Source organism: Lissotriton helveticus, chromosome 2_1 (assembly GCF_964261635.1).
Source record: "Lissotriton helveticus chromosome 2_1, aLisHel1.1, whole genome shotgun sequence".
NCBI lineage: Eukaryota > Metazoa > Chordata > Amphibia > Caudata > Salamandridae > Lissotriton > Lissotriton helveticus.
In genome coordinates this window covers 1,017,949,435-1,017,963,189 of record NC_136059.1, presented here as the reverse complement: position 1 = coordinate 1,017,963,189, position 13,755 = coordinate 1,017,949,435, and the positions used below count along the sequence as shown (strand labels likewise).

The 13,755-nt window shown below is 43.4% G+C and overlaps 1 pseudogene; it reads right to left on the bottom strand.

Annotated features, from left to right (window-relative positions):
• Positions 1–1,300: 1,300 nt before the first annotated feature.
• Positions 1,301–1,705, bottom strand: LOC144820197 (NADH dehydrogenase [ubiquinone] 1 beta subcomplex subunit 2, mitochondrial pseudogene; annotated as a pseudogene).
• Between the last annotated feature and the right edge of the window lie 12,050 nt (positions 1,706–13,755).

Sequence of the window (13,755 nt, the reverse complement as noted above, 5' to 3'; positions counted from 1 at the left end):
CCACAGAGTCGGCATATCAAGGGGGGGTGGAGGGGCGGGAATCAAAGTCTCCATGGCACTGACACATTTGTAATGCTTTTCCACAATCAGCCCTACAGTTTGTTCACCCCTCTTTTTCTATTTAACTACCTCCTCAATAAGAGGCGACAAGACCTCAATACTGCAAAGCTGACCATGATTAGAATCATCTGTGGGCCCGCACTGGTGCACTGGTGCACTGGGTTGCAGCATTTGAGCTTGCAAGTAGGGTAATGTGACTATTTCCTTCAAGGGACAGTCTCCACTTTGTTGGTGCAATTTCTATGGTTATTACACTAAATGTCTGTACCAAGAAACTGTCAGTGGTAGTACCCTGGACAAACATTGCTTTCTTGCTTTTTGCTTTACCATAGTGAAGAAAACGAGTAAACAATAAATATGAAGATGAAAGGGGGATGACCGAGTCGACCCTCTACCAGTCGCACACAGCCACTGCTGTTTACCTGGTCTTTGCCCGGGCGTGTTCTACACCATGGGAAGCTGATGCATGCTTTAAGTGCTTTGTAGTGGGGTCTCGCTTCCGCCTCCTGACTGACAGCAAACAGCAGAAGATTGTGGTCTTAGAAGTCCTACAGCCCCCTAGATCAAAAAGACTTCCCCCGCCGAGGAGAGTATAAACATACTGGCAAGGTGGACTAAGATTGTGAGAGTGTTGCAATGGATTCAGGTAATGGATTGCATTTAATCAAGGAGGGCTTATAAAGACAAGCATAGGCACAAGGAGGAAATGTGGATGAGAGAACTATGAAGGAAAGAAAACAATAATGTGTGGAAATGTAAGAGCAGGTGACAAACTGTGCAACAGTTGAACAAAGTGAGATGACTAAATTATGCTGCCGGGAGTTACTGGATTACCTTTGTTACTGTGACCCATATTTATTAGCTCTACCATTCTTACCCAGAAAGTCTTGCATGTAACCCAGAAGTGATTACGTGAAGTTCGCTTTCTAGAGTCCACTCTCCCAAGTTTACATGCTTTGCCTCTTCTGATCATATAATGTGGATCAAAGACAAGACCTTTACGGCCCTTGACTTTCTTCCTGTTCCAGACAGCTCCCCTGGATGTCTTGCCAGTGGTGTGGAATTACCCTAATGAAGTACCTGCATAGACAAGTCTTGGGTGGGTACATACAAGGCCCCTTTTTAGAAGAACAGACCATTTCAAATTGTGTTTTTGGGATCTGGCACCCACCGAAGGGAATCCATATTTGCAGAAGCAGAACACTCGCTCTTTTTATATGTTTTTGTTTTGGATTAATTGTTATTTACAATAGAAAGTTACAGTAGGCGAAAGATCATCCAGCTTTCTAAAAAAAAAAAACTCAATTTCAGCACAGATAGATGAGATCTTTTTAGTCCATTCTTCATCATCTGGAGGGATTCCCAACTCTTCATCTGTCCATTTAGAACTGTCAGGATAAGGGAAGTGACCCAACACTGCTTCGTGAACATGGCAGAAGTGCCACAGGATCCAGAACCACATGAATCCACTCAGAAACTTCGACCTCCACACCTGTGACTTGGTCAACTGAGGAAACTTGCGATATCGAGGCTCAGTGTGCTCCCCGCTACCAGAATGCCTCTCCCCCACCGTTCTCCTCGCTCCACTTGTCATGAATCGTCCACCAGCTCTGAGGACGCTGCCCATCCGCACAAGAGAATACATGGCTCAGCCGGCCATCCCAGCAGCTGAGGCGCCAGACCCCAAAGTCACCTTGCACCTGCCAAGCAGAGCATTCTCATGAAGAAATATGTCTAAAACTATTACACCTATCACAGTTCCTTCCTAGAGGTGTGCCATCATCTGAGGCCACACGCCTGGACAAGGCATCTGCCTCTGGTCAATACATTATGACAAGTAAAACTCAAGGAAAAGCAGCCTTCAGCACATTTGTCTGGGAATAAATGCTTGGACTGAGTGTAGAAATTGCATATTCTTGTGGTCCTAATACATGGCCCCAGTATGTCGGAGCCCCAGAAGGTAATGCCTACATTCTTAAAAGGCTACTTTAATGGCCAATAGTTCCTTCTCCATGATGGTATATTTGCACTTGGCAGGGAGAATTGTTTTGGAGGAAAAAGGCACAGGAGATTGTCCAATCATAGTGTCTCTTTCAGACAGCACTCCCCCAATTGCAAATTGAGAAGTGTCAGCCTCTACCACTGTTCTGTAAGGTCTGGATGTCTGAGGACAGGTAGGTCCAATTTCCCCTCAGGAAAATTACTGTATTACCAGCAAGCCACAGTACTTGAGCCACGGGACACTGATTAGAGAAACAACAGGAAATAGAATGCTACAGCGAATAGAAATGGAGGAAAAGTAAGTGGCAAGCACACGAACCAATGAAAAGTAAGGGCGTGATGTAAGCCCCTTTTAATACAATAGATTTCACAAGCACAGCGCTGTGCATGCGAAACCTAAAAAAGGGTTATTTTTAAAGCTTTGACTCTTACGCACCAAGCCTTCTACAAGCCTGGCCCTAAATACCTGTCCAACAGGCTATATGAATACAGCCCTTGAAGAACCTTATGATCACAGTCTGCCTGGCTGCTGGTTATTCCTCACACCAAGCGGAAGACGTTGGGTGATTCTGCCTGCTCTATTTTGGCAGCTGAGCACTGGAATGAGTTCCCCCTTCAATTCAGATGTATTCCAGATAAAACCATTTTTCAGAAGCAACTGAAAACTCATGTTATTAAAATTGTAGGGTGGATGATGTTCTACTCTGGCATTTTGTGTTAGTGCCAGGACACTCTCGTAGTAGCTGTGTGCTTTAGAAATGAATTTATTCATTCATTCAATGATATATATGATGGGAAACCAGTAATGTCACAAGAATTACCCTCCAGTGTTCTATAATGCCCCGCAGGTGTCAGGCCTGGTCATAGGTCAAATGCTATATGTTCATTTGTCTAGGGTGAAAGGAGGGTTTCTTCTGACTTTGATGAGGATTCTCCTGGGGAAGAACTGGTATTACAGGTACCAGGGGATCCTCATCAATAGTCACCACTGAACAGAGTAGCAAGCCCATCTCACTAAAAAAGGCTAAAGAATGAACTAACCAACATTACGTAATTACCCAAAACGATTTCTCAAAGTAGCCTGTCCTAAATGGGCATCTACCCTTGAGACCGAATGAAGACAACAGTGTCTTCTGAACATATGGATAGACCTCCAAGTAGCAGTCTTACATATTTTTTATATAGATATATTTCTCAACAGAGCTGCTGTGGCAGCTTTACCTCTAGTAGAGTAGGCTTTGGGTCTGCCAGGTACAGGTGTGTGTGCTAGTTGCTAATAAAATAAAATACATGAATATAAAATGTGTGTTTTAACCACCTAGAAGAAAACCTGCTGTGATTTGGCGGTCCCTATTTATGTACCATTTCTAAATTGCTTGCACTTCCAGGGGCAATGGTATGGAAGGCGTCTCTCTTTGGTTAGATAGTACATTGTTGTTGTGTTATCAATCTACAACAAAAAGGAACTTTGTCTTTGAAGGACGAGAGGAAAGACTTCTGAACCATATGGACTGAACTAAGTTCCAGCAGATTGATAGGACAAGACTTTTCCCATACCAGCCATGTTCTCTGAACCTGAAGATGATCCACATGAGCACCCCATCCCTGAAGAGAAAAGTCTGTCATTATTGTCTGTAATGGAATCTCTTAATAAAAGGGAGCTCCTTCCAACAGATCTTGAGACCGGCAGCACCAGGAGAATTAATGAATGACAAGCTAGGACTGAATTAGTGTGTCTTCCCAGCTGCACATAAGTTGGCGCTATTGGCCTCCCAGGCATTGCTAAAGAGGTCTCATGTGAAGCTTGACACAAAGGCCCATTGATTCTAGTAGAGCTGTAATCTGGCACACCATTAGATGAGGAGCTCTGTCCCATGGCGCCTTTCCTGGTGCCGCCAATCCGATCATAATTCTTGACTTTGACACTGGCCTGTTTGGTGTGGTCTTCTGTCAATCCGGAAAATCAGCACCTATGCCTTCCAATCAGAGACAGTGCCTTCCTTTCCTGGCAGGCCTATGAGGAATATGACTGGGGCAGATCTGAGGACCCCTTTGGATACCCTGACCTCCTTGAAATGGCCGAAGATAACTGGTATGAGTACCTGGCTAATGACAGTTAACTGGATACTTCTCCAAACACTGGCATGCTCTCTGCTGCTACTATGGCCCTGGTGGAAGGGGACTCATTTGTTATGGGGGTGTGGAGGGCGGAAGCGGTCCTAGACCTTATGCTGCTCTCAGTGGAGGTCAAGGCCACATTCTTGACAGAAGTGCTTCGACCTAAAGTACCCCACACAGTACCCCTTCTCTTCTTCAATGAAGCCCTCACCGATGTCCTGCTTGGGGTCTGACCCAAGTCCTGCACAGGTGCACCTGTGCACAGGACAATCACCTGTCGCCACCGCCCCAGGGGATCCAATCTCTCTAACCAAGCACCCCGCCCCTGAGAGCATGCTAGTGCAGTCTTCGAAATCAAAATTTACCCTGGTGCGTTCTCTACCACTCCACTGGATAGGGAATCTAAGAGGATGGAAACTTTTGGTAAGAGGATTTTCTTTTTTACCGGACCTGCACTGCGGTTGGACAACACTGCATTTCACTTGTACTGGACTCGGTTGTGCAAGTTCTGCATTTGACCTTGGAGGTGCCCGAGCCATTCTGATCCAGGCTATTGCTGATGTTAGAGATGTGGCAAAGTTCACAATACTATGCAGACTGGACAAAACAGACTTGCAGGGCATAGCCATTGCTTCATCAATGGCACTCCATCGCCACACCTGGCTCATCTCAACTGGCTTCTCAGAATATGTCCGGGCATCCATTATGGACAGGCCCTTTATCTGCAGTTGTCTGTTTGGTGACAAGGCTGACATGGCGCTTAAACACTTTAACGATATTAGTGCCACCACCCGGTTATTGGAACACACTATGGCCCCAAACCAGCTGGGGCCTGAGATCTGCCCAGTACGATACCCATTCCTCCGCTCCCCCACCCCCCGGCAACTGCTGCGTCCAAACCTCTTTAATGTGCCCTCCCAACATTACAGGCAACTGGTTGCTGGCAGGATCAGGTACCATCTGCCCCGCTGGCAAACCATAACTTTGGACAAGTGCGATCTCCAAATTGTTTGGCAGGGTTCCACCCTTTCATTTAAAGAATATCTCCTCGGTCCTGCCACCTTTCTCAGTTTGGATGATGGAGCACCACGTCTCCTTGCTACATCAGGAAGTGCATGCTCTTTTGGCCAAAGGAGAGATTGAGGGGGTGCTGACATCAGAAGTAGGTTGTTCTTGCCATTCTTACTACTTTCTGGTGCCAAAGAAGGATGGAGGTATCTGCTCTATACTAGATCTACATCCTCTCAACTACTTCCTGAAAAAGAGAAATTGGCTCAGGTTCTATCTGCCCTGGAGGATGGATGGTAGTGCTGGACTTGCAGGAGGCGCATTTTCACATTCCCATCTTGCCAGCCCACTGATGTTATTTGTGGTTTACGGTAAGCCACAAGCATTTTCAGTTCACTGTGCTCCTCTTTGGTATTCACAAAAATAATGGCAGTGGTTGTAGTCAATCTACAGAGGTCTGGGGCTCCGGTCTTCCTCTACCTTGACGACTGGCTGTTAAAGGCGGGCTAAGCCCAGGAAGTTGTTGTCCATTTCTAGTCAATGGCAGACCTCCTGCATTTACTGGGGCTCACTAAAAACGTGCTAAAGTCACACCTGACTCCCTCTCAGATGTTCCATTTGATCATAGCCATTCTGGACACAGTGCAGTTTAGTGCATATGCTCTGGAGATGCAAGCCTGTGATATTCAGGCTATGATTACAATGTTTTGACCTTTATCCTAGATTTCGGTAAGACTGACTCTGAGGCAGCTGGGCCTCATAGACTTGTGCATTCTGCTGGTAAAGCATGCCCACTGGCAATTTGTAGCCCTGCAGTGGGAACTGGAGTACCAGTGGGCGCAGCGTCAAGGGAATCACTCTGACCTGGTCCAGATATCGGAGAGAACTGCAAAAGATCTGCAGTAGTGGCTGACGAATAGCGATTGAGTCAGCGGCACACCCTTCTCCCTTCCCCACCCAGGGTTCACAGTGGTGACAGAGGACTCATTCCTGGATTGGGGCAGCCATCTGGGAGAGGTGGTGATCAGAGGACTCTAGTCTCCGGCGGAGTCTCAGCTCCACATCAACTTGTTGTAGTTGAAAGCGATTCGCTTGGCATTGGCAGACTTCTTCCCATACATCAAGGGAAAGCTGCTTCAGGTATTCATGGACAACACTACCACTATGAGGTACTACAACACACAGGGCAGAGTGGGACCATAGACCCTGTGTCAGGAGGCCCTGTGCCTACGGACCTGAGTGCAATGTCAGAACATTTTCCTGGTCGTACAACACCTAGCAGGTTATCAGAACGTCAGGGCAGAGGAACTTAGCCTTCGATGCCTTGCAGACCACGAAGGGCGTCTTCATCCAAAGATGGTGCAAGGCCTTCTTCAAGACTGGGGAGAACCTTGATTAGATCTATTTGCCACCACCAAGAACATGTAATGTCATCACTTTAGTGCGTTGGAGTTTCTAAGGCGGTACTCACTCGGCGACACATTTTGTCTTGAGTGGGTCTCCTTTCTGCTGATACCACTTCTGCCCCGAGTTCCGAAAAAGATAAGGACAGGCCAGGCCCAAGTCAATCCTAGTGGCTATACTAGGTTGCAAAGACATGTTTTTCTGTTTAAAATGTACTTTTCTATATTGTGTGTGTGTGTGTGTATATATATATATGTGATCAAGGCTTTGTGCCGAAACGTTATGGCGACAGCTGAATAAAATCTAACCAGCATCTGAAACTCTGGTCCGTGTCTGTGTCCACAGCGTGATCGTAGTGAGAGCGATTGCGGGAGGAGATGGAGGTTGTTCTATATATATATATATATATATATATATATATATATATATATATACATATATATATTCACTGAAAAAACCATAGGTTTGACACCAGTTATAGTTAGCTGGAAATTTTACTGATATAAAACCAATGAAATTCCACGTTATAGTTAGTTGGACTCACTATAACTTGCGCGTGTAATGCACTGCTGATGACGTCACATATTACATCACTCATGACATCACTGATGACACCATCCAGTGAATGTGTGTCTTTCTGAAAAATAAATATGTGTTATATATGTATATATTATTGAATATCTTAGTGAATACATATATTAGTGAGTAATGCTTAAATGTTTAAATATATGTATTAGTGTTTCACTTTGTGTATAAGTGGCTGCATGGGTTGATGAGTAGGTACATGTGTATGTATATAGGTTATTAGATGTTTTTCTTAGTATCAGTATGAGTGTTTGCATGCTTTGGTGGGAGTATTACTTAGTACATAGATGCAAGAATGACCGAGTCTCTGTTTGTATGTGTTTTGAAGACAGCATATGTGCAGGACTGTATGGGTGGATGAGTGTGTATATGTCTGTGTTAGTGAGTGAATGACTGTCTTATTAGTGTCTTTATCAGTAACTACATATGTTTTAATCTAGTATATGTGAATATTGATGTATATAAGTGAGTATATGTGAGAGTGAGGGATTGTAAGAGTTCCTGTTTAAATTAGTATGTGTTTCTATAAGTGATTTTTTAAGAGAGTAAGTATGTGTAAGTTTCCTTAGAAGTAAAGTGGTAGTGTGTGTATAGCTGTTTATGCAAATAAATGGATGTTCAATAGTTTATTTGCATGTGTGAGTATGTGTGTGAATAACTTTTGGATGACTGTCGGTGTGTAACAGGATGTGTAGGTGTATCACTACATATGATTAGTGAATATATGTATGAGTGACTATATAGAACTGTTGGTGAATTAGTGCATGTGTATATAGATGGTGGAATTATTGAATTGGTTGTTGTAACTGGTATGGGTATCTCCATTTTTTTGAAAATTTTAGTTTCTATTTTTGAATATGTGTTTCAAGGGTTAGATTACAGTGAAAGGAGGTCTGTCACTGTGTCACAAGGATGGTGTCATCAGTGATGTCATGAGTGATGTAATATGTGACGTCATCAGCAGTGCATTACACGCGCAAGTTATAGTGAGTCCAACTAACTATAACGTGGAATTTCATTGGTTTTATATCAGTAAAATTTCCAGCTAACTATAACTGGTGTCAAGCCTATGTTTTTTTCAGTGAATTTCATAGGTTTTGTAAATGCTACTTCCTAACTATAACGTGTGTAAAACCTATGGTTTTTTCAGTGAATTTCATTGGTTTTTAAAATGCTAATTCAGAAATATCTCGTGTATACAACCTATACTTTTGTCAATAAAGTTCTGGAAATATTTTTTTCAGAAACAAGCCGTTTTCTTCACTGTTCAAGTTGCATAGAGACTCCTTGTAAAGCGATACAGAATTAGAAAGTCTGTACCTTGCCTTTTTTTCAACGCATTAAAATTTGCCTGTAAATAAAAATAGCCTTTCTAAACTTTCGTGCACGACCCGGTGTGCGCACTCTCGGCAACAGTTCTCAATAAAATGGATAGCGCATTTCCAGGCTTTCGTGCGCGACCGACTGCGCGCACCCGCCTATATATTTCGTGAAAACTTTGCAATCTGAACTTATTGAATTTCTTCATAGACCCATCAAAGAACTTATACTACGTCAAAGAGACTAAACCTAGGCTTCTTTTTTAATATTATGAAAATTTTCATTAAATGGAGCCGAATGTCTTTTTAAACTTTCGTGTGTGACCGAATGTACACACCTTGGTATTTAAAAAAAATATATAAAAGGTTTTATACTTTAACAATTGTATGCTTGAATCGAGCTCAGAAGATATATTAAATCCGGATATGTTTGGATTTACTCCTTTTCACGTTTTGAAACTTCGCTGAATTAGACCGCTACTTCCAAATGGCGTACGTGACCAGATACTATCACCGCGTACACGTCCTGAGACGCGCATGTGAAGTCATGTGACTTGAAAACAACACTTCCAATTGGTTCTTAGTAGTTTCTATTCTGCAATTTACACGGAGCACTCAACCCACTTCTCTCACTATCTTTTCTACTCTCAAAAGAGAACGACGTTCAACACCCTTCGGAAGACTTTGCTGAAATGGCTGCCGCCCCGCATTCATCTTCCGAATCTGAAGTAAATGAGCGACTACCGTTAAAAAGAAAAAAGGAATCTTTTATTTGGCAATTTTTCACTTATCCTGAAGAACAAAAGAAAGTGAATGCGCCAAAAGTTACCTGCACGATATGCAATTCGGTTCTCTCAAGAGGAAATCCAAGAAAAAAATATTCCTTTTCCATACATACCATGGTGCGGCATGTCAAACAAGTGCACCCTGTGGAATTTGCAAAGGCATCGACAAGAGCCCTGGCCACGCTATTACCATCAGAGGTGGCCAGCACATCTTCTGGTGGACGACCTGTATCTCCATCGAGTGCTGTGATGGACTTGAGACCATATCTTGCAACGGTGCACATGAAATGCAACGAGTGTGGAGAAATTCTTCTGTACGGAGAGCAGAGCCTCATTCTTACTAAACTAAAAATTGAGAGTCATAAATGCCCCGAGAAAAGATACATTTCTTCATTTCATTTTGATCCTGTGTCACACATGAAAATGTAGTTGCAAGTTTAAAAAATGAAAAACAACATAACACTTGTTTTAAAAAAAAAAAAAAAAAAAAAAGTTATTTTCAGAACTAACTCATTCTACCAAAAAGAGCTCCAGGCACATATTATAAAGGGGGTTTATCTCCGCTTTTGTGGCTTTCGTTCGTGCGCGACCGTGTGCGCGCACCCGCCTATATATTTCGTGAAAACTTTGCAATCTGAACTTATTGAATTTCTTCATAGACCCATCAAAGAACTTATACTACGTCAAAGAGACTAAACCTAGGCTTCTTTTTTAATATTATGAAAATTTTCATTAAATGGAGCCGAATGTCTTTTTAAACTTTCGTGTGTGACCGAATGTACACACCTTGGTATTTTTAAAAAAAAATATAAAAGGTTTTATACTTTAACAATTGTATGCTTGAATCGAGCTCAGAAGATATATTAAATCCGGATGTGTTGGTGAAGTCATGTGACTTGAAAACAACACTTCCAATTGGTTCTTAGTAGTTTTTATTCTGCAATTTACACGGAGCACTCCACCCACTTCTCTCACTATCTTTTCTACTCTCAAAAGAGAACAACGTTCAACATCTTTCGAAAGACTTTCTTTTCACGCGATAATGTGAAATACTGAGATTGTTACAGGATTTTCTATCAGATATGTGTTCCCATTTCTGTTGAAGCACTAACACCGTGGAAAATTCCACCGATAGCAGTGATATTTTTAACGCCGAGCACCGGCGATTTTTATCACTTAGAAGCCTTCCTATTATGAAGGTTTATCTCCTAAGTCTCTGATTCTCAAACTGTGCAACACGGCTCCCCTGTGTGCCGTAATGAAGTGCTAGGGGCGCCGCCCACACTCTAGTGTGACTAACCATCTATAAATTCCACAGACATCTCTACCCTGTTATCTGCAATTGTGAGCATCAAAAGGAGCTGCGCTACGCCCCTGTGAGAGGCCTCACTCCCACTGCTGCAACGGCTTGGCAGTCCTCCAGATGCACAGGAACAGCCCCTCCGATCCATTGAAGTTCTGTGTCGGCCTCAATACCACTTACGAAATGAAAATAAGCACTGAAGAATATTCAAGCATGTAGTACTCCTCCTGCTACAGCATACAGAATGCATTGTATTACCTATAAAAAAGTGAAACACCCACGCTACAATCATATAGAATACTTCCTCTAAAGAAGCCTGTGAATTACTTTAAAACATCAGGTTAACCTTTTTTTACTCTCTCATCATTGTTAAAGATAAGTATTTACAATACTATATTAAACAATGCCATGGTTGTTGCTTTTTAATTTTAAAAATCTTGCAATCTTTCACAAACCCAATACTCATGGCTTCTTTTTCGTGACAAAAATATTGCAATATTACATACCTACATAGAATAACAGAAAAAACATAAAACTACAAAGGCCAAACAGTCTATTAAACGCGGATTTGTAACCTATGGGGCAGATTTATGTTAACTACTTCATACCCAGATATGCACCAGTTAATGTGCACCACAGTATGCTAGTGCTCCGTTACCCATGGTGTGCCACATTTGAAATGTGGCGCACCATGGTACAAAAACACCATACATGCGTAACACATCTGTGCTGAAAAAGTAATACATTGCTAGAGTTGCATCGCAACTGTGATGCAGCTCCAGCAAGGCTCACCAATGCACTATATTCACAATGCTGCGTCAATACCTACGCCTGCTTCAAGCACATGCACAGTTTTGAAACAGCATGGGCCTGAAAGTCACTGAGTGAAATATCATACATTACAGTCAGCCACTTTCAAGACGCATTCCTTCAGAGGAACACTTACCGTTTATTAGAGGTAGATCGTCCGACTCCACCGGAGGACACCCCTAATAAAAAAGACATATATATAAAATGCGGACTAGCCGCTGTATCGTGCTAGCAAACTTTAACTTAAAAATCGTTAGAAAAAACAAAAGGAATCGAGCAAAATCAGTAGGCCACTGATAGGATCTCTTTTTGACCTCGCTAAAATAGAAACATTAGGAACAACCCCTCATGAGAAATATGAAACTAGTGAGAGAAACCGAGCTCGACGCCATGATGGCTGCAACATAGCTCGGCTCCGCCGCCCACCCCGCCCAAAATAACGACAAACCCTATGCAAATATTATAAATAAATACAACACACCAGCAAAGTAACAGGGTAAAACGTTTTATTAAATAACTATTTACATGGCAGCCTGCTGCAACATGAAAACAACACTTCCAATTGGTTCTTACTAGTTTCTATTCTGGAATTTACACGCAGCACTCCACCCACTTCTCTCACTATCTTTTCTACTCTCAAGAGAGAACAACGTCCTACATTTTTCGGAAGACTTTGGTGAAATGGCTACCGTATCTCATTCATCTTCCGAATCTGAACAAAATGATCGACTACCTTTAAGAAGAAAAAAAGAATCTTTCATCTGGCAATTTTTCACTTATCCTGAAGATCAAAAGAAAGTAAATGCACCAAAAGTAACCTGCACGATATGTGACTCGTTTCTCTCAAGAGGAAATCCAACAAAAAAATATTCCTTTTCCATACATACCATGGTGCGGCATGTCAAACAAGTGCACCCTGTGCAATTTGCAGAGGCATCGACAAAAGCCCTGGCCACGCTATTACCATTAGAGGTGGCCAGCACATTTTCTGATCGACGACCTGTATCTCCATCGAGTGCACAGATGGACTTGAGATATTTAACTATATATGGTCTATAACCTATGGTTTTTTCAGTGAATTTTCAAGGTTTTGTAAATGCTAATTCCTAACTATATATGGTCTATAACCTATGGTTTTTTCAGTGAATTTGCTCCGCCGCCCACCCCGCCCAAAATAACGACAAACCCTATGCAAATATTATAAATATATACAACACACCAACAAAGTAACAGGGTAAAACGTTTCATTAAATAACTATTTACATGGCAGCCTGCTGCAACATCGATCCAAATGCATAACACTGTTCCTGTCAAGGTAGCATAGCTGGCGGCCTAGGGGTGGAGGACCGTTGTGCAAATACCCCGGGGAGGACTCTGGATATGCTTGGTCCCTGAGATTCTTCGATGTCACTGCCTTCCACAAATGGCATAAGTCCTGGATGTTCGGTGCCATACTTGAGGGTTTGACCTAAAGACACGTCCTGCGGTGCCCTGGTCCAACCATCACATATACCTGCGCCAGGAGACGGCGTGGGGTGCACTGGAAGGGAGAGGCGGCGCGAAAGAGCCTCCCCACCTCCCCAGGTGGAGGTTTCTCAGCTACATCCCTAAAGACACGTCCTGCGGTGCCCTGGTCCAACCATCAAATATACCTGCGCCAGGAGACGGCAACATCCACGACTTATGCCATTTGTGGAAGGCAGTGACATCGAAGAATTTCAGGGACCAAGCATATCCAGAGTTGTGGATGTTGGGTGCCATAGTTGAGGGTTTGACCTAAAGACACGTCCTGCGGTGCCCTGGTCCAACCATCACATATACCTGCGCCAGGAGATGGCGTGGGGTGCACTAGAAGGGAGAGGCGGCGCGAACGAGCCTCCCCCACCTCCCCAGGTGGAGGTTTCTCAGCTACACCCCTAAAGACACGTCCTGCGGTGCCCTGGTCCAACCATCACATATACCTGCGCCAGGAGACGGCGTGGGGTGCACTGGAAGGGAGAGGCGGCGCGAACGAGCCTCCCCCACCTCCCCAGGTGGAGGTTTCTCAGCTACACCCCAGCGCTTCACTGATCTCCTTGTCCTCAGTCAAGCATCAATAATAAGATTTTCATAGGTGAGTGTAGGTTCATAGTTTGCCATCCACAGACTAAAAGCCTGGAGTGGGAGTGAAAAAACCATAACTAGGTAAGAAGGAACGCAGAGGCTGTAGGAAGGACTCTGGATATGCTTGGTCCCTGAGATGCTTTGATGTCACTGCCTTCCACAAATGGCATAAGTCCTGGATGTTGGGTGCCATAGTTGAGGGTTTCACCTAAAGACACGTCCTGCGGTGCCCTGGTCCGACCATCACATATACCTGCGC